Raw genomic sequence first — 18,587 nt, forward strand, 5'->3', positions numbered from 1 at the left:
TATTTATATATTTATATATTTATTTATATAGAGCTTCCCATCAATACTGGGAAAAGCTCCATCGTGTACAAACTGAGGAAACTGGGAGACAGTTATGAGAAAGTTCCATGAGGGGCCATGCCTGGGAGGATTAAAATGCTCTTAGCTGTACCCAAGCCTGGGTGGGCTTGCACCTCTGTTTCAGAGGTGTGAGGCTTGAAGATGTCTAAAAAAAACTCAGTATCTTTAGAGATCTGGAAGGATGGTGCTGTTCCCTGTGCAGTTCAGTGATGCAGGGATTTAGGGCAGGCATTGGATTTCATTTCTGCCTTGTAGAATCCAGCACAGCAAGAGGGGGAGAAGGTGCTCCTGGGAAAGGGAATGGTTATGCTTTGGGGAAGGGAAGGTTGAGGGATCCTGGTCTTCATTGCACAGAGCTGGGCTTTTTATGGAGGAGGACAGGGGGTTTGTTGTGATCCTCCCTGTCCTGGGAGATGAGAGCAGCCTGTGGCCACTTCTAATGTTATCAAAAATGTTATCAAAACAGAGCTCAGGGGTTCTGACAGTGAATTTACTGCTGCCTCCTTGGCACCCCAGGGCTGTGCTGAGCTGCAGGAACACTTCCTAGGGGAATTCTCTGGAATGCCAGACTGCACAGCACAGATTTTGGGCCTCAGCCACGATGTGTAGGTGCTGCTGTGCTGAACAAGGCAGATTTGTTGGTCTGGGGAACATCTGCTCAGTGGTATCCTGGAAATGTAAAGGCAGATCTGCAACTTCAGGGTGGATGCAGATTAATGAAACTGGTGTGAATCAATCAGGTCCTCATGCTGGACTCAACACGTGCACCTTTTTCTGCTGCCTGCAGTGCAGGGTGTTGTATTGTCCAAAAATAGCTCCGGAAGGAATTGTTCTCCAGAAGAAAACCCTCTGAAGTATATTTTCTTCCATGCCATGAAAAAGCATTCATGCAAACTCACACCTGGGCTTTATTTTATCAATAGATTATAGAAATTGGCAGTGGTCTACATGGGCTGATTGGAGTTTGGGGGTGGGAGGAAGAGATTTTCATGTGCTTCCCACCTACCTGCAGTGGCATGGGAATATTTGTGTTGAAGTGTTTGCACTCTTCTCTAGGCAAAAGTCACAGTGTGGCACTGTGATGTCAGCAGTGGATTATTTTCCTCATTCTTTTCTCACACAGACACATTCCAAAGCCATGAAATCCTTATGTGGATTTTAGGTCCCAACTATGATCTTGAGAACCTTTGTTACCATATTAACTTGTAGACTACTGAGGGGTTTTTTTTGTTTTCTCTTTTCCTCTCCCCTGGTATTTTCACCCCTGAAATACACCTGAGTGATTGTCTCTGCATACACAGAGGCACAATTATTTCAATATCATAGAATCATGGAAGGATCTGGTGGGAAGAGACTTCTGGAGGGTACAGAGATCAGATTTCTACCTGCAGTGAGCCCAAAGCCCAGCTCCTCTCAGCTTCTCCTCGCATGTCCTGTGCTTGTGCACCCTGAGCTATCTGGTGGCCCTCTGCCTGTCCCTCTTGTGCCATGTCCCTGCTGAACTGGGTCCCCACAGCTGTCCCCAGCCTGCTCCAGGCGTGGTATGACCCGTTCTGCCCAGAGGGGAAGAGTCAATTCCTTGGATTTGTAGTCCTGGCCCTCCAGATGTGGCCTGGTGAGGAGTTTGCTGAGTTACAGTCCTGACTCTTATTCAACCTGGTGCCCACCATCCCCCCAAATCCTTCTGAGCCCTTTCCAGGTGTTCCCCAGCGTGTCCTGATGCATGGAGTTGTTTCCTTTCTGCTCCAAAAAGTTTAGGCTTCTCCTTTTTGCATTCCAGCAGGGTTTTTGTTGGCCCAGTCCTCCTGTTCTACAGGATCCCCCTGGATTCCAGCTCTGACATTCAGCAGGTGAATTGCTCCCTTTTTCCTGGTACTCAGGTCATTTTCCCTGATTGTCCTGGATTTGCATAGATGGCAGACAGGGGTCTTGCCAGCACTTCCAGCACTCCTGCAGGTCTGAGTGAGCTTTTCTGTATAATTTGCAACCAGTTGCTCTCCCACTGTTTGCTGTCATCCTTCCCAGACTCCATCTCCATGGTAAAACACAAAGGAATTGAACAAGGCTTTAAATTTGAATACTAAGGGGAAAGAAAATGAGCATTGAGCACGCTGCCACTTTGTGCACTGCCCATCTGTGTGCCTTTTGCTGAGGTGCACGCTGTCTGTGCAGGCACTGTTGGGATGTGCTCAGAGGGTTTTTAGTGCAAACTGCCCGTGGTGATTGAGAAAATAATACCTTTGCATTGCAGCAAATTGGCCCTGTTTTGTAGTACTCCAAACTGCCTTAGCTGAGGTGCAGCGTGTTCTGTCTGAAAATGTCACTGGAAACAGCTCAGTCAGCCTTCACTCTGATGAAACAATTGTGCTCTACAACTCCACCTAATGCAGAGGAATGTGTGCCAGTGTTAAACCCTTTCCCTGAGGATTTGCGTGGCTTCAGAACACAGGAATGCTGATGTCCTGGCCGTGGCTCAGCTGGTACATGTAATTTGTTCAGGATGAAATCCCTGGAGTGCTTTGGAGGGGGCTGCACAAAAGTAATGGGGTGGGAGGCAGGCTGGTCTTGATACTCAGGAGATTTGCTGTGTTTGGGGTATTTGTATGAGGACAAAGGCAACTGAGCTGTGTGAGACTGATTATTCTCCTTTGTTTTACTTCCACTGATAGGCAGTGATCCAAACAAGAGTTGGCCAGGTCAGTCTTGGAGAAACAGAATCCTGGAATGGTCTGGGTTGGAAGGGACCTTAAAGATTGTGTAGTTCTGCTGTCCCAGGCTGCTCCAAGCCCTGTCCAACCTGACCTTGGACACTTCTAGGGATCCAAGGGCAGCTTCTCAGGGCAACCTGTGCCTCCCCACCTTCACAGGGAAGAATTTCCTCCTAATATCTAAGCTAAATGTCCCTTCTTTCAGTTTGAACCCATTAATCCTTGTCCTATCACTACAGTTACTGATAAAGAGTCCCTCTCTTCTATCATCTGAAACAGGAGCAAATCAAATTATCAGAGAGATTAGAAGAATTTGATGAAGATGGACCAGAACAACTGCAGGACAAAGCTTCTGCACAGGAACCTTAAACACAGTGCTTGTATAACTTGCTAAAGAGTTCAGATTAAAAGATTATGAAACAAACCTCTTTTTTTTTTCTTTTTTTTTACCCTGAAATTCTTTCCCACTTCAAAGAAGGAGAAGTTTCCTTACAGGAACGAAAGGCAGGGAACTGGTAACAAACAAACCAAACCACAAGTGCTTTGTGCAGGCAGCAGAGATGAAGGGCTCCTTTCCTTGCAGGAGCCCTTCACTGGACCATGAACCTTCTGAGACTTCCACCCAACTCCTGGCTGGAGCTGGAGCAGTTTTGGGGAAGCTCCAATGACCTGGATCTACAAGGCATGCCACTACCTGTTGTGTCCCATGTGCCAGCATCATCTCACTGGACCCTCCCTCAGCAGGGAGGAGGAGAATTGCCAAAAAAAGGCCATTGTGTTAGCTTTTCCTGCTGGAAAAGGAGCCTGGTGTAAAGTCTCATATTGCCTTGTGTTATTTCTTCCTTTCTACAACGTCAAAAAATCAGGTGTCCATGCTAAGAATACAGCTGGGAGTAGAGCTGGTGTTTAACACACAGAATTCACCCCTCAGGGAGTGCTTCCAGCCACAGAACTAAGCTAATGTTGAGCTTGTTCTGGGTTTCATTTTCTCCTCGGGAATACCTGTAGTTTAGTATTGTCACAAATGCTGCACCTTGAATCAAAACTCTTCTCCTTTTGCCTATAAGTCTGTGTAAGTGTGTGAAGCTTGCAAAACACTTCCAGCTCTTTAATAACTAAAACTTCCCTGACTTAATAAATGCCCAACAAATCCTCTGTGAGGCAATTATTGTGCTGGGGTGTTTGCTTCAAGACAGCATTGTGATGATTTGTAGTGCCAAACTAACTCATCTGAAGGTGAGAATGCAGCAGGCTCTCACTATTCTTTGTCACCCATGCACCTGAAAAACCCTTGCACTTAAATATCTGGTAGTTTTCATATCTTTAAGCAAAAGGTAATAAGGAATAATGGTCCAAAAAGTGAAACTACTGAGTACTCTGAAAATATTTTTGCTATTCCTGGACGGTTTATTAACTGTAGCTGGACTCTGCAAATCTGTTCAGTGGATAATATAGATAAACAATTGTCAATTTACATGTGCAAACGATCTAGTTTGACTTTTTGCCCTCTCTGATATAGTGCTGGTTGTGTGGCTACATGCCTTTCATGGACTGGAGAAGAGATTTTTAGGCAGTGGAATACCAAATAGCAAATATTTGTGCTGCTGCATTGAAAAACTCAATTATGTGCAGGCATTTTGCAGGGAATAGGTATTTTTCAAGCATTCACATGAATCAAAAAGCTATTCACTGGAATGTTTATGAACTTCAAAGCGGTGGTACATGAACAGAAAAGAGCATAAGAGTGCTTCAGAATTCAAAGAGACATTCTTAAACACGGCTTGGCAGTGCCAGCCTCAGGCCAAGTGTCAATGCTATCTCCCTGTTTACTATTTATTATTCTGGTGATATATGCACTGAGCATTTGGGGTGGCAAAGTGTTCTGAGTTTCTGTTTTGCTTAAAATATTTTGTGTCATCGAGGGGTTGTAATCCAGGGAACTGCTTGGAGCTGCAGGGAACCAGGAAGGGGAATCAAGGCATTAAATCTCACTGCCACTCTTCCTAAGAGAAAAAAGCTTTTTTCCTTATCCTCTCTTCACAGAGGATACCTGGAAATGAGTTGACTGCGTGAATTATCATGGGATTAGGGGGAGTGTGGATCAGTTTTCATCTGTTGATTGTGGAAGGACTCCAAAAGAAGTCAGGGGAGGAATATTGGGCTGATTTTTGGTCTCTTCACATGGATTTTCCCAAGTTGCACTAGCCCATCTTGGAGAGGCAGAGAAGAATAGAAAGTCACTTGAAATTGGCCACTTCCCAAACCAGGTATTTTGGACTACAAATGTAATTCTTGCAGCACTGTAGCTGTTTGATTTATAAATTACCTGCAGGTTTATCCCCTCATGAGTCATTGGTGAAGGATGGACTGGAATTGGGGAGGGATATCCCACACAGGAGGGTGGTTCAGTAGTGGAACAGGTGCTGGGAGATGGCTGTGGGTATCTGCATCCTGGGAGGTTCCAAAACCCTTTTGGATAGGGGCTGGATCAACCTGATCTCACTGTGAAGTTGGCCACACGGAGAAGTCTCATCCAACCTGAATTTTCTGTGGCTTTAGGTGCTGAGAGAGGAGTCCCCAGGGAAAAGCAGAGGGAGAAAGGCATGATCTCTTAATATCTGCTTCCTATCTGGGCTGCAGGGCAGAATTCCAAAGAGCATAAATGGCTGGAATCTCATCTCTGTGCAGTCAGCCTTGCATGGATTCTTTATTCAGCCTTCATTTTTTTCTCTTGTGGATTTTATCTCATCTCTAAAGTCATGGGAACTGAAATTTCATGTTACAATTTGTCTCCTCTTATCAGAGATGCATTGCTTTGTGTTATGTTATCTGTCTTGTCTACAACCATTTTAGCATGTTTTTTTAAACAGCATAAATATTAGGAAGAGAATTATTGTGTAATTAGATATTACAGTATGAAATGAAGAGGAAGGTTAAGGGCAGATAACAAGGAAGTCTTTCACTGCAAGACTTCAAGAGATGTGGCAGCATTAAGTCATTTAAAACAAGTCTGAACAACATTTTTGAGACTAATACTGTGGGGAAATTTCCAAGATTTCTTGTCTGGAAACTACTGAACTCTTGAAGTGCAGTTGTAGAGGACAGAGCATATATTCAACTCCAGTCTTTTACATCTCAACAATTTCCACAGTAGCACACCAAAATTACTTTATAAATAACATAAAACTTTGTATGTGCTGGCCTAAACTCTCAGTTTACTTATCAGAAATGACTTGGGGATATCTCAAAGCTCAGCTGACTCTTATATATGCACACACAGGGGGAAAAGTTTGGTAGTGTTTGTTTCTAGTTGAATACAAAACAGGAAAATGAGCAAAAACCTTTTTTTTTTTGGGTTAGACTGCAATTGCTAGATTGAAGCTAAAATATATTTAGGGTATTTAAAATACAGAGCTGGCTACATTCTCATGGAAGTAAAAGAAGTTACGAGGTGGAAAGTCCAGGTGGGTCCTCTCAGCCAGGATCGACAAATAAGGGCTGGACTTTGTGTTGCTTCAGCTGCTGGAAAAGTGAAATTAAGAGAGCAGAGCTTTGATGTGACCTCTGATCCCCCTGGGGCTGTGCACAAGGAGATCAGCACTTATTCAGTGGGGTTTTCATCGGGTGATGACAGTTCAGGAATGTCTTGATCCTGTGCTTGCTCACCTTTATAAATTCTCTGCTGTGCCAGCCCAGATGCCACCAGGTCTCTCTGAAAGCTCAAAGGCTGATATTTGGACTCCTGGGTGGGGCCAGCACATGAAGACATAACATTGCCTCATAGAGCCATTACCACTAAAACATAAATTAAATTTGTCGTAATGTCATCTCTTATTTCGGCCTTGAATAATGTTATCAACATTTTTAAAAGAACTGCCTGGAACTCTGTTCTACAAAATATATGCAACCAGTGTTCTTGACCAGAGAAAGAAATTAATAAATAATTAACTACTTCCATAGATCACAACATGTTCAAAGCAAGGGGCCCTGCTTTGAGAGGACAGTCATAAATTGCAGGGCTAAGGCAGCTGGAAGCTGATGAGAACTGGGCTTAAACTTAGGCTGGGCTAACTCTGTGATCTATGAGAGTCCTTGAGTGTGACAGTTTCTCCATGCTTGTGCCAAGTATGCTGATGAAGCTTCAAGGGGTTACCAGCCATGCATATTCTACAGATATTTGTATTACTGAGTGAATCAGATGTGAAAGATAGCTGTTGTAGTCAGGGAAATGACTAATGAGGAAGGTTACCAGGAACTTTGCATTTTAGAGCCTTCTCAGTGAAAAATCAAGGCAGGGACTGAGGCTCCTTGCATGCTGATGTGTTGGTTCTCCCACCTCAGGCTCTCATTCAAATAATGAAATTTCCTGTGACAGTGCTTAGTTTGATGAGCACAATGTTGTGTGCATTTCCATTCCTGGAAATGGAATATTTCCCAGTGTTTTGTTACATGCTGGGATTTGTGAAGCAAGATTTTGTTGAAAATTTTGTTGAAGCTTTTGTTGAAGCTTTTATTGAAGATTTTATTGAAGATTTTTTTAAAGATTTTGTTGAGGACCACCAGGAACTTTGCATTTTAGAGCCTTCTCAGTGAAAATCGAGGCAGGGACTGAGGATCCTTGCATGCTGTTGTGTTGGGCCTCCCACCTCAGCCTCTCATTCAAATAATGAAATTTCCTGTGACAGTGCTTAGTTTGATGAGCACAATGTTGTGTGCATTTCCATTCCTGGAAATTGAATATTTCCCAGCCTTTTATTACATGCTGGGATTTGTGAAGCAAGGTTTTGTGTAAGCCCATTGAGGTGTCAATGTGTTGATACAAAAGCTTGTGAAAATTGTGATGGTAACAGAGGACAAGGCTGGACCAGTAAATTTCTCACTGATGAAACCTCCAGAGCAGCAGGAGCATGGCCTGATGTCAGGTCAAGGGAGGAACCTGATATTCTTGTTATGGTGAGGTGGTGAAGTGTCTGTGATCCTGAAAAATGGAATCTCACTGTCAAACACCCTAAACACGAGAGCTTTCAGTCCCCAACATTGTGAAGATGGGCATGGAAGAGATTATAGCTCTGATCTTGACTTAAATTACAGTTACACAGGAGCTTGCTCTGCACATTCAAGCACTTTCCTTCTCCCTGGAACGTTGACTTCTCTAAGTTCTGGTCTTTCTGACCACTAATGATCTTCCTAATGGAACAACATCATCATGTAAATGAGATAACCACTGATAAAGAGCTCAGACATCCTGTAACCTTGTCCTTGTCACTCAAATGCTTTATCTTTTAGATGATAAACAGAATACAGAATGGTTTGGGTTGGAAGGGACCTCAAAGCCCACCCAGTGCCACCCCAGCCATGGCAGGGACACCTTCCCCTGTGCCAGGCTGCTCCAGCCCCAGTGTCCAGCCTGGCCTTGGGCACTGCCAGGGATCCAGGGGCAGCCCCAGCTGCTCTGGGCACCCTGTGCCAGATCCTTACCAGCCCCACAGTAAATAAAATATTGTACTTTTCTTTTTTTGTGGTTATATTTTGCATGATATGTGAAAGAAAAGCAATTTAGTTCTGGTTGCACCTCGGAGCAAGCTGGCAAGGTAGAGATAGTCCCTTTTGTTAAGGTTATTTCCAGTTTGATTCTGCAAAGATGGGAGCACCAGCCTCTGTGTGGAAAAATGTTTGTGTTTGTGCATTGGTTCCTCATAAAAAGAAGTAGCAAATATAATAAAAAATTCTATTTGACTGATAACCACACATTACATTTTTAGCTGTGCCTATTTTATGACAAAAAAGAAGGATAAAAAATCCTTTGTAGACTTCTCTAAAGAAGATACATATATTTTTTTAATTGTTAAAAAGTGTCTAATTATAAATAATTTTCACTTTCTGCTCACACGTAGGCTTTTCAGGATGCATTTCTGTCTGCAATAAAGCAGGAGCAGCCAAGCTCTCTCACAGAGGTCCATTCATGCTCATGGCCACCGGGTGTCACTATGATATAGATAAAAAGAGGCTCCAGCACAAGAGAAAAAAACAAATTCCAGCTCTGCAAAGCTTTTCTGCCAGGATTTAACAGTCGTGGCAGTCTTGGAAAGCACATTCATCTCTTCAGGTCCAGGATAATGGGGTCTATAAGGAGCAGTTGGGACTCTGGTGGTGCTGGCACTCGTTCAGGGTGCCAAAATCCTGCCAAGGTCGAGTCTCTGATTTTGAACTCAGGGCAGAGTCTGGAGAGTTGGGATGTTCAGGAATTAGGGCACGTGGCAGGCAGGAGATTTAATCTGTTTATGAGCATCGTGGGGTTTCTGGTTTTGCTGTTTTTCATTATATATTCCTGTGGCCAAAATGTGAGGGGAAAAAAAAAATCCAGCACCTTGCTGCTTCATCTCTCCAGCATCCCTCTGAATTTATGTCTGGAGCTGCAATGACAGTTCATTGGAACCTTTTGGCTTGCAATGTTCACATTTTCCAGTTTTTCCTGTGTTTTTCCAACTTCTCCTTGCCCTGCCTCATCTCTGAGGTGGGCCTTAATCTGAAAATGAAGATACAGCTCTGTGAAAGGCATCAATTCCACGTGGGAACTGCTGCTGGGAGAAGGAAGCAGGAAGTCATCTTGAGGAATCACTTGCTTCTTGGTTTGTTTCTTTGATTTTTCTGTTTGTTTTTCAGCCACCTCGTCCTGTCCTTGGCACACTGAGTCCCTGAAGACTCCTGAATTCTGCCCATGTGGGTGACAGCAGTGCAATTCAAGGAAGGTGCTGCTAAAAATAACATTTTTAGTAAAATACTGCCTTTTTTTCTGCATGGGACGGGATTCCTGTTGGCTGTGCCTGGGGTTGGTGGCTGGACATTTACTGTGGGACACAAGAGAAGTTTATTGCCCTCCTTGCCATTTGTTTTTCATGCTTTCTAGGAGAATCTGGCTGCTGTTCTGAAGCCTCAAACAGATTTAGGACCCTGTGGCAGGTCATGGTTAGAGGCGGAGATTCTTCACCTCCTTCCCACCAAGCTCCGTTTGTCTCTGTTGTTGCAAGGTGGGGCTGGAAGGGACCAGGCAGGTCCATCTTGAACAACTGGCAAACAGCAAATGATGCAAAACCTTTCAGACTTCACAAAAAAAAAAAAAAGATCAAAGAGACAGCTGCCTGTCTCCTGATCCTAGGGAGGAGTTCAGGGTGTATCTGGAGTTTGTTAAAGGAAACACTTTCCCCTACTCTGCTTTGTGGGGAAGGAGAAAATCCACAGGTGTGGGCTGGCTCCCTCCAGATCAGCCTTGGAGTCTGCATCTTCCCCAGTCCAAACCAGAGCCTGATCCACCTTCCACAGCAAGAGCAGGATGGCATCTCTTGTATTGTGCAAACTCTGACATTCATTTTCCAAAATTACCAAGGAGTGTTGTGCAGCAGGCTTTTTTTATGTGCCTCATTATATATTTTTTTTGGCTGCTGCATTGCTGGCTGCCATACGGCTCAATATAAAAATCTTTATGGGTATCTGCTGTCTCTCATAATACATAAAGTTATGTTAATTAACACTAATTAAATCAATCTAAAACATATATGAAACAAATTAGATAATTGAAGGGAGCTGGCCAAGTCCTTAGATTTTTGCTAAATGCTGCTGGTGCCTCATGAAAGCACTGATAACACTTTCCTGCTCCTCTTGAGCTGTGCAGAAATTTCTGTGCAGATTCTGATGCTCCTGAGTTTTTTAAATTTTCTGGAGTTCCAGGAATAGGAAGGTAAATGCCTGGTGTCATTTTGAACACAGCTGGAAAAACCACGTTGCAGCCCAGTGGCATTTCTTGCTGTTGCTCTGAAAGTTTTTCTCAAGTCTGACATCAGTGGCCAGTTTGGATTCAGAGGCTGCAACTGGCCTAGGGTGTAGCAGATTTAGCAGGGCTGAATTTAAAACCTGGATTAGGGAGTAGGAAACAAAAGGCAGGTTTGTTTAGATGAAAGAATCTGGAAATTTTTTCAGAATAATGAGGGAACATGAAGCATCACAGGCAAAATGTGTTTACACAAGGAATTGCACTAAATTCATTGTCATTTATCATATTATATATTTATCAATATAATCCATATATAATATATTATAAATAGATACAATATATTATCATACATCATATATTTATCAATATATATAATATATAACATATATATTAAATATATAATAAATATATGATATATAATATATAATATATAATATATAATATATTATATATAATATATTATATATAATATATAATATATAATATATTATATATTATATATTATATATTATATAGTATATATTATATACTATATAGTATATAGTATATAGTACATATAATAGCAATATATATAATGTATTATCATATCTATTATCTATATCTATGATATATTATAATATAGAATGTATAATATATAATATATATAATATATATTATATTCTATTACCAATGTATATAATACACATTATATTATAACATAATGATGTATATAATATATATAATGTATAAAATATATAATAATATATATAATGTATATATTATATTGTCATATATTATATGTTTATCCATATAATATATTATAATAATCAATTGTATATAAAATATAAAATATAAAAATATAAATATAATAAATATAAAATATAAAATATAAAAATTGTATATAAAATATATTTATAATAATCAATTGTCACTTAACATAAGACACTAATTGCTGACTCAGACACTAAGAAAAGATGGAGAGAGACATGATTAAGCACTTAGGGAAACACTTTTCCTCCCCCTTCTCAGGGTAAGCTTCAGTCCAGCAGCTCTCCTCCTTCTCCCCTCTCCCCACATCCTTTGTCCCTGTGTGCCACTGTGAGTCCCCAGAAGGGAAACTTCTTTTGGCATTTCTGTCCTTCCAGGACTGTGCCTCCAGCCCTGTTCTCAGGACCATTTTCCATGTGCCCCTTCCATTCCTCCAAATCTCTTTTTCCTTTCTCTTCTCAGCTTTCCTTGGCATCCAAAAAAGGTGCCTTTATCTCCTTTGTCTCCTGCCCTTTGTGCTTGCCCCCATTCCTTAAATATGTCTGAGCAGAGGAGCCAAGTGCTCCTCTGGCTGGTGGAAATTTTGAGATTTAGGTTGTTTTTATGTTTCAGAGCTGTCTGCATGTGGCTTTGATCAGCCCAGGGCAGTTCTTGGCCTCCTCCCACATGGGTCACTCCTGCAGTCCTCTGCTGCCCAAACCCTGCCAGTGATGCCCAGTACAAGTATTCCCAGTGAGGTATGAAAAATGTCCTCACTTGCTCTCCACGTTCCTATAAAGCACTGAAACACAGCTCTGTTATCCAGAAAGAAATAGCTAATGCAGCAGTTAAAACACAAAATGTAAAAAAAAGGTATAAAATAAAGAAGAAAAAAAGTGTGGGGTTTTTTTTTTTTGGTTGGTGGGGTTTTTTTGTTTTCTTTTTTCTTTCTTTCTTTTTGTTTTTTTTTTTCTGGAGGATTTCTCCAGCTTGTTTATTTTCTTTGAGATTACTTATTTATTTTAAGGAATAAAGTGTTTGCTGACAGAGGCATAAGACCTTTTATAGGCTAAAATAACAGCAATCTGTCTCCTCCTGTAACTCTGTGACAGCTACTAAATCAATGACAATAAAGCATCAATGGTTAAAGCTGTACAGTTTATTCTGGAAAAAAAACCAACAACCAAACAGCTGTGAGGGTGTTTATTGTGATCCCACAGTCATGGATAAAAGGGAACTCAATCTAAAACTGGGCACTTGGCATCTCCTCATGCACAAAAACCTGGCAACTGAAACCAGCAGGGTTAGAGCCAGGCCCACACAAAATGTGGGTTCAAGGGCAAAATTCCTGACCTGGGCACTGCTTTCCTGTTTGACCTTGAGAAATTACTTCAGTCTTTGGTGAAGGCAGGTCTGCTGGTGTTTTCCCATTGGTAAAATGAGAACACCATCAGTTTTTGATCAGTTTTGAGGGTGTCTGATGGAAGGCACTGGGCAGGTATTGATACTAGGAATTCAGTTCATACTTTCCCCACAGGAATGGGTCAGTGTTGTGAGAGAACTTGAATGTGATGTAAAGTAACTTGGTTTTCTGGTTTGAGTGCTATGGATTGCTTACAGATAAATCCCAGTTTGGAATGAAGTGAAACAGTTTTCCTTTTCTTTTCTTTTCTTTTCTTTTCTTTTCTTTTCTTTTCTTTTCTTTTCTTTTCTTTTCTTTTCTTTTCTTTTCTTTTCTTTTCTTTTCTTTTCTTTTCTTTTCTTTTCTTTTCTTTTTTCTCTTCTCTTCTCTTCTCTTCTCTTCTCTTCTCTTCTCTTCTCTTCTCTTCTCTTCTCTTCTCTTCTCTTCTCTTCTCTTCTCTTCTCTTCTCTTCTTCTCACTTTGTAGTAAATTTTAAACTTTGCTGTGTCTCTGAAAATAACAGAAGGTACAGTTCTGAGAAGAGCTAGGAAATGCTAGTAAAATATTGCATCTGTTTAGATTGCCTTTTAAACAGGATTATTTATTAAGAGAGACGTGTACTTTTCCTGAAACAAGACTGGTTTAAACACAAGATAGAATGTTGCCAGCAATGAAAGGAGAAGTCATTTAAGAAACTGTCCAAATTAAAAATCAACAATGTTACTTATTTAGAGGAAGGAGGAGGATTGCAGAATTTGTTTGTGTTCAGAAAAACATTGATGGTGAGGTGTGGAGCGATGGGCAATAGGCAGCATGTCTGGAGCAAGGTCACTCATTAAGATTAGGGTTCATTTGCAGTTATAAATGACAAGAATGTTAAGTGTAGGACACAGGTGGAACTGCAGAGCTCAGCTGGTTCTCTCCCCTGAAGAGGATCAAACAGACCCTGATGATTTCTGACACATTTCTCCAACATACTCTTAGACCTCCAGTGATGGCTGAGGCAGGAATTCCACTGTCCTCCTTCACCAGGCTTTCCAGAAAAATGTTTTTCCTAATGTGTTAACTTCCTTGCTGTGAATTAAATCTTCTCTCCTAGCTACTATTTCCACAAAGAACAGGTTATTCTCTTCCTCTGTATGACAGCTTTCTATCTGAAGATGGCTACCTGGTACATTTTCCTCTGCTTTCAGCTGCATATCCCAGTTCTTTCAATGCTTCCTCCCCTTTGGACTATTTTCTTTTACTCCACACTTTCCTGGAGTGCAGTGTCCAGCCCAGCTGTGCTGGGTAGAACAGAAGGATTGATTCATGTCTCAGAAACTTTATTTTTGTTTCTGTATCTCAGTGTGACGCTGCTGACTCATGCTTGGTTTGTCACTGACTGGAACACCTGCACCCATCTTTGCAGAGCTGTTACCTAACCTGCTTCTCCACATCCAGTGTTTGCCCTGTCTGTTGAGTGTAGGATATTGCAATTGCATTTTTTGAACTTCATTCCCCCCCAATTTTGCTAGTTTGCAAGCATAATTTTATGTGCCATCCCCATGTGCCTCTAGTTTCTTCCAGCTTTATTCCATGTTTGCAGCTATGAATGAAAACACAGAACTGGACTGAATCTAGGTTATGTCTACATAGACATGTAGACTGGGTTTTGAAACTTGGTTGTGTAAATGTTATATCGAATCAAATAAAAATTCTTATTAAAGTCAAAAGAGCATCACAGCATCACAGAATGGTTTGGGTTGGAAAGGACCTCAAAAATCATCCAGTGCCACCCCTGCCATGGCAGGGACACCTTCCAGTGTGCCAGGCTGCTCCAAACTCCAGTGTCCAGCCTGGCCTTGGGCACTGCCAGGGATCCAGGGGCAGCCACAGCTGCTCTGGGAAACCTTTGCCAGGGCCTTGCCACTGTCACAGTGTAGATTTTTTTCCTAATATCCAAACTAACCCCACTCCCTTTCTGCTTGAAGCTGTTCCCCCCTGTCCTGTCACTACAGGCTCTAATAAATAGCCTCTCTTCATATTTCTCATCTGCCTCTCCTAAATTCAAAAGACCCTCACCCTTTTGTAGTTAGAAATGAAATTGACTTGAAGTAAAAAAGCTTGTTCCCATTTTTCTAGGGAAGATTTGATGCAAAAGGGGCATTTACCATTGTGGTCTTCCTGACTGTTTTGTGACAGTCACTTTCCCTTTCTGTTAAATAGCAGAGTAACACTCCCCTTGTTCATAGTGAACAAAGCTTTTCTCACTCTCTATTAGTGTATTTACAGAATGTTTCTTGTTACCCTCTATGTCTCCTAATTATGGCTTTCTCCTTTATCCTTATGTGCTTATGTTTTCCTTTTATACTTGTCCTTGGCAATCTGATTTAGTTCCCATCTACTGAGTTCCTCTGTCTGACACCAATGAGCAGCTCATGCTATATCTTAATTGCTCCATTATGCATGGTAGCAGAATGAAGCATAAACAGTTTCACCTCCCGATAATTTTTGCCTAAATTGCTGCTGTGCAACAAGGGTCACTCACTGTGAACCTTTATCATTCATCATTTTGGGAGCTTTGACAAGGTGAATGTCCAGGACTCGCTTTTCTCCCCTCACATTCCCTCTCACTGCAAAATCATAACAAATGCCTGTCCAGAAGTTCCTGGGTGTGATTGGAAGTAGGGTGACCTGTGGTTTATTCTGCTGTTCTGCAGAGATAGACCCCCGCCAGTGCTCTGTGTCCAAAAAGGTGCCAAATACTCTCTTTGTTCCAAATATCTTAGTGGCTCATAATTAACAGGCACTGATCTGTCTGTCACCAGGGGCAGGACCTGAATGAATGGCTGGAGCTGTGTCAGGGGAGGTTTAGGTTGGATATTAGGAAAAGATTCTTCCCCCAGAGGGTGTTTGGGCACTGGAACAGCCCCCCAGGGAATGGTCACAGCAGCAGGTGTGACAGAGTTCAGGAAGGGTTTGGACAGGGTGGGATTTTGGGGATGATGCTGTGCAGGCCAGAGCTGTGATGATCCTTGTGGGTCCCTTCCAGCTCAGCATATTCTATGAATCTATGATTAATAACAACACTGAATCAACCCAAGGGCTGCCTTCAGTCTGTGTTTTGGTTTTAGATCCACGTTTGAACTTCCAGGGCTCAGTGTGGTGAGATGATCGCTGTGGTTTTACACTAATTATGATCATCTGCAACTCCCACGGGGGTGAGCAGAGTGGTTTTTATTAAGTGCTGTAATTCAGCATCTCATTGTGTATGAAAATGAAAGAGATTAGTGCATTTGTGCTGAACACATTACCACATCAGTAAAGTGAGGGTGTGGTGACAAGACAGCTCTCCAAACCCAATTAGCTGCAGTGAATCCCAGAGATCTGGTCCTGTCTTGTTTCAGGAATGTCACCTACCATTGGAACATGAGTTACCAGGAAACACAGAGCATGATCACGTCAGGAGCCCTCAAGGAGCCAGTGCTCACACAACCTGCAGATCCTCTGCCAGCAGGTATGTGAAGGGAAACACAAGGCAACTTAAGAAAACTCATTTGCAGGGCTTTAAATCAATGCAACTCATCAAAATCCTCCAACAAAAAAAAACCTTTTAAAATGAAAATAAAAAGAATATGACCTTAGATGACTAATTTCATTAGTTTGACTAATGCTCGTCGGGGATTCTGAAGATTTAAAGCACCATATGAAGCTGAGTATTCTTTTAGACTGCTGCAGGGTTGGATAAATGATCTCACATTTCTCACCTGCCCACACTCTGTGTTTCCACCCCCTCTGCTCACAATCTGGGTTTTGCTACTCTCTCTGGCCTAATGTCTCAGCATGTTCTGACTCCTCCTTCTGGGTGCCAAGACGTTCCCAGGAACGGGCTAGAAATAAAGGCAGAGGCAGATTCATGTTTGCTTTGTACCCATTCTCAGACATTATGCAATTTCTATGGGTCCTAATAGATGCAGGAAAAGACACATTTGTGTATTTGGTGTCACATTTGTGTCAGGAAAAGACACTGGAAATATATATTCATTTTTATGTTCAGCGTACCTGATATTGAGCTGGAACTTGTGCTTGGATATTTTCTTGGAAGATAGTGCCCAAAGCAAGGATCAGAACAGTCCTTTGTACAGAAGGGGGGGTTTGTAGCAGAGGTTACTTGAACATTGCTGTTAAACAAGCATGAGACTGCTACTTTTACCTCTTAAAACTCTCATTTTGCAGAAAAAAAAAAAAAATCCTGCAAGGCCCCATAATTTGGTTAACTACTCTGGCCTGACACTGAATCCTTGGAGACATCATGAAGAGGCCTTCATTCTGCAGCAGATTGGCACTGCAGTGATGATAATTGTAATTATCATGAGCATAATAAATAAATGGCAATGCATTTTGCTAGCTTTAGGAGACTGAGTAATCTGGCAAACAGCTTGCTGCACTCTATCACACAATAATGATATTCACTGCCAGCCCAGGAAGTTTACCTAGGGGCTGTGACTCATGTTTGTTTTGAAAGGCACAGCATTAAAGGCCTGTGAGTTATGTCTGTTGTGAAGAACACTGCATTTAAGTAATTACAAATGCAAAACTAAAGCAAATCCACCAGGCAGAAAAAAAAAAAAAAAATAAGGCAAGCTAATTGATCTCCCTGTTTCTCATACTTTCAGTCCTGGTTTTTCTTCAAAAACTTTTTGCTGCTGGGGTGGTTTTCTTGGGATGGTTTGATTTCTGCTGCATCTTCTGAGGTCACTCTCCGGTCACTGGCTGACTTTCACTGTAGCATCAGGGTTGCTCAGACTCTGGGAGCCAGCCCGGGATGAGCCCGAATTTGGGGAATGCCAAGGCATCTTCCTGACCTGCTACTTGGGCAGATAAACTGTGACAGAAAAGGGAAGTGAATTCCTGGGGATGTACGAGGGAGATGTCAGGGACACATTAAACATGCATTTGCCTGAGAAGTTGCAGATGTTTATGATTTTTTTGGAGACAGGTTATTATAGGAATGATTTCCCCTGTTGTTTTTCTCACCTGGAGGTTACTCCATCAGCAAACAAAAGGTCACCTTGGAGCTCAGAGGACTTCCAGTGCCAGCATCCTGCAGTTTTTCCTGCTGTAACAAACACATGAAGAATCCTTAAAAAAAGGTGCAAAACATGAAAAGACATTAAAATCACAGATAAATAATTAGTCAAGTGTGAATGGTAGAAGATAAATGCTTTATTATAGACTCTAATAGCCAAGAGGAAAATATAATTCTAAGTTGGTTTTTTTTTTTTTCCTTTAAAAGTTGCTCCCTCGACATGTTGCATACAGACCACTGAAAAAATCCCTTTTTCTTCTGGTCATGCAAACAATGGGGCAGGCACTTAGCAGCTTTCCTGAACTGGGACCAGAACAGGGAATGAATGATAACTCCAGCCATTCCTTCTGTGCTGAACTGTAGGTTTTGCTGCTGTGATCCCCGGGGCTGTGGCAGGTGATTCCTGACCCATGGACTCACTCCAGCAGCTTCTCCTCCCTGTTCTGGGCTCCTCCAGTTCATGCCATGCCATCCAGCATGCCTGGGGTTTCACCAGGTGCATGACTTTGCAGATAAAATGGGAGATTTTTTTTTTCTTATCAGCAAACCCTGTTACCTCTGCCAGCTTTCTAATTTCTCACCCAAATGCTGTTTAGAATTACTGTCAACCTTTGCTATTGCCAAGCTTTTAGTCAAGATGAGTCAGGCTAAAATAGGCATCGAAGAGTAATGCGTAAGAGTTTGGAAAATAAGTTAGAAATCTTTCACATTTGCCTTCTAGCTTCAGAGTTATTCACAGCACATTTGTTTAGATCTTCCCTGCAAACTTTGAGGCTGGAAATCGTTTTGGAAAAAGAAGCGAGTTGAGGCAGTGTTATGGAATCATAGAATCCTAGAATGATTCGGGTTGGA

At 41.9% G+C, this 18,587-nt stretch overlaps 2 long non-coding RNA genes across 9 annotated transcripts; both read left to right on the top strand.

The window, feature by feature from the left end:
* Nucleotides 1–1,143: 1,143 nt before the first annotated feature.
* On the top strand, nucleotides 1,144–3,192 carry LOC135295160 (uncharacterized). The gene is made up of 5 exons (XR_010357175.1): nucleotides 1,144–1,675; nucleotides 1,841–1,910; nucleotides 2,312–2,540; nucleotides 2,730–2,756; nucleotides 3,048–3,192. It is a non-coding gene; the product is annotated as an uncharacterized LOC135295160 (long non-coding RNA).
* A 759-nt stretch (nucleotides 3,193–3,951) lies between these two features.
* Nucleotides 3,952–17,846, top strand: LOC135295161 (uncharacterized). 8 transcript variants are annotated; one of them, XR_010357177.1, is made up of 6 exons: nucleotides 3,952–4,004; nucleotides 9,432–9,517; nucleotides 9,676–9,796; nucleotides 11,896–12,020; nucleotides 16,054–16,163; nucleotides 17,690–17,846. It is a non-coding gene; the product is annotated as an uncharacterized LOC135295161 (long non-coding RNA). The 8 variants fall into 8 exon arrangements; XR_010357180.1 differs by lacking the exon at nucleotides 17,690–17,846 and adding an exon at nucleotides 16,883–16,965; XR_010357183.1 differs by lacking the exon at nucleotides 17,690–17,846 and adding an exon at nucleotides 4,812–5,035 and having other exon boundaries at nucleotides 3,984–4,004; nucleotides 16,054–16,290.
* The last annotated feature ends 741 nt before the right edge of the window (nucleotides 17,847–18,587 follow it).

The sequence above is a fragment of the Passer domesticus genome, chromosome 2 (assembly GCF_036417665.1).
Source record: "Passer domesticus isolate bPasDom1 chromosome 2, bPasDom1.hap1, whole genome shotgun sequence".
NCBI lineage: Eukaryota > Metazoa > Chordata > Aves > Passeriformes > Passeridae > Passer > Passer domesticus.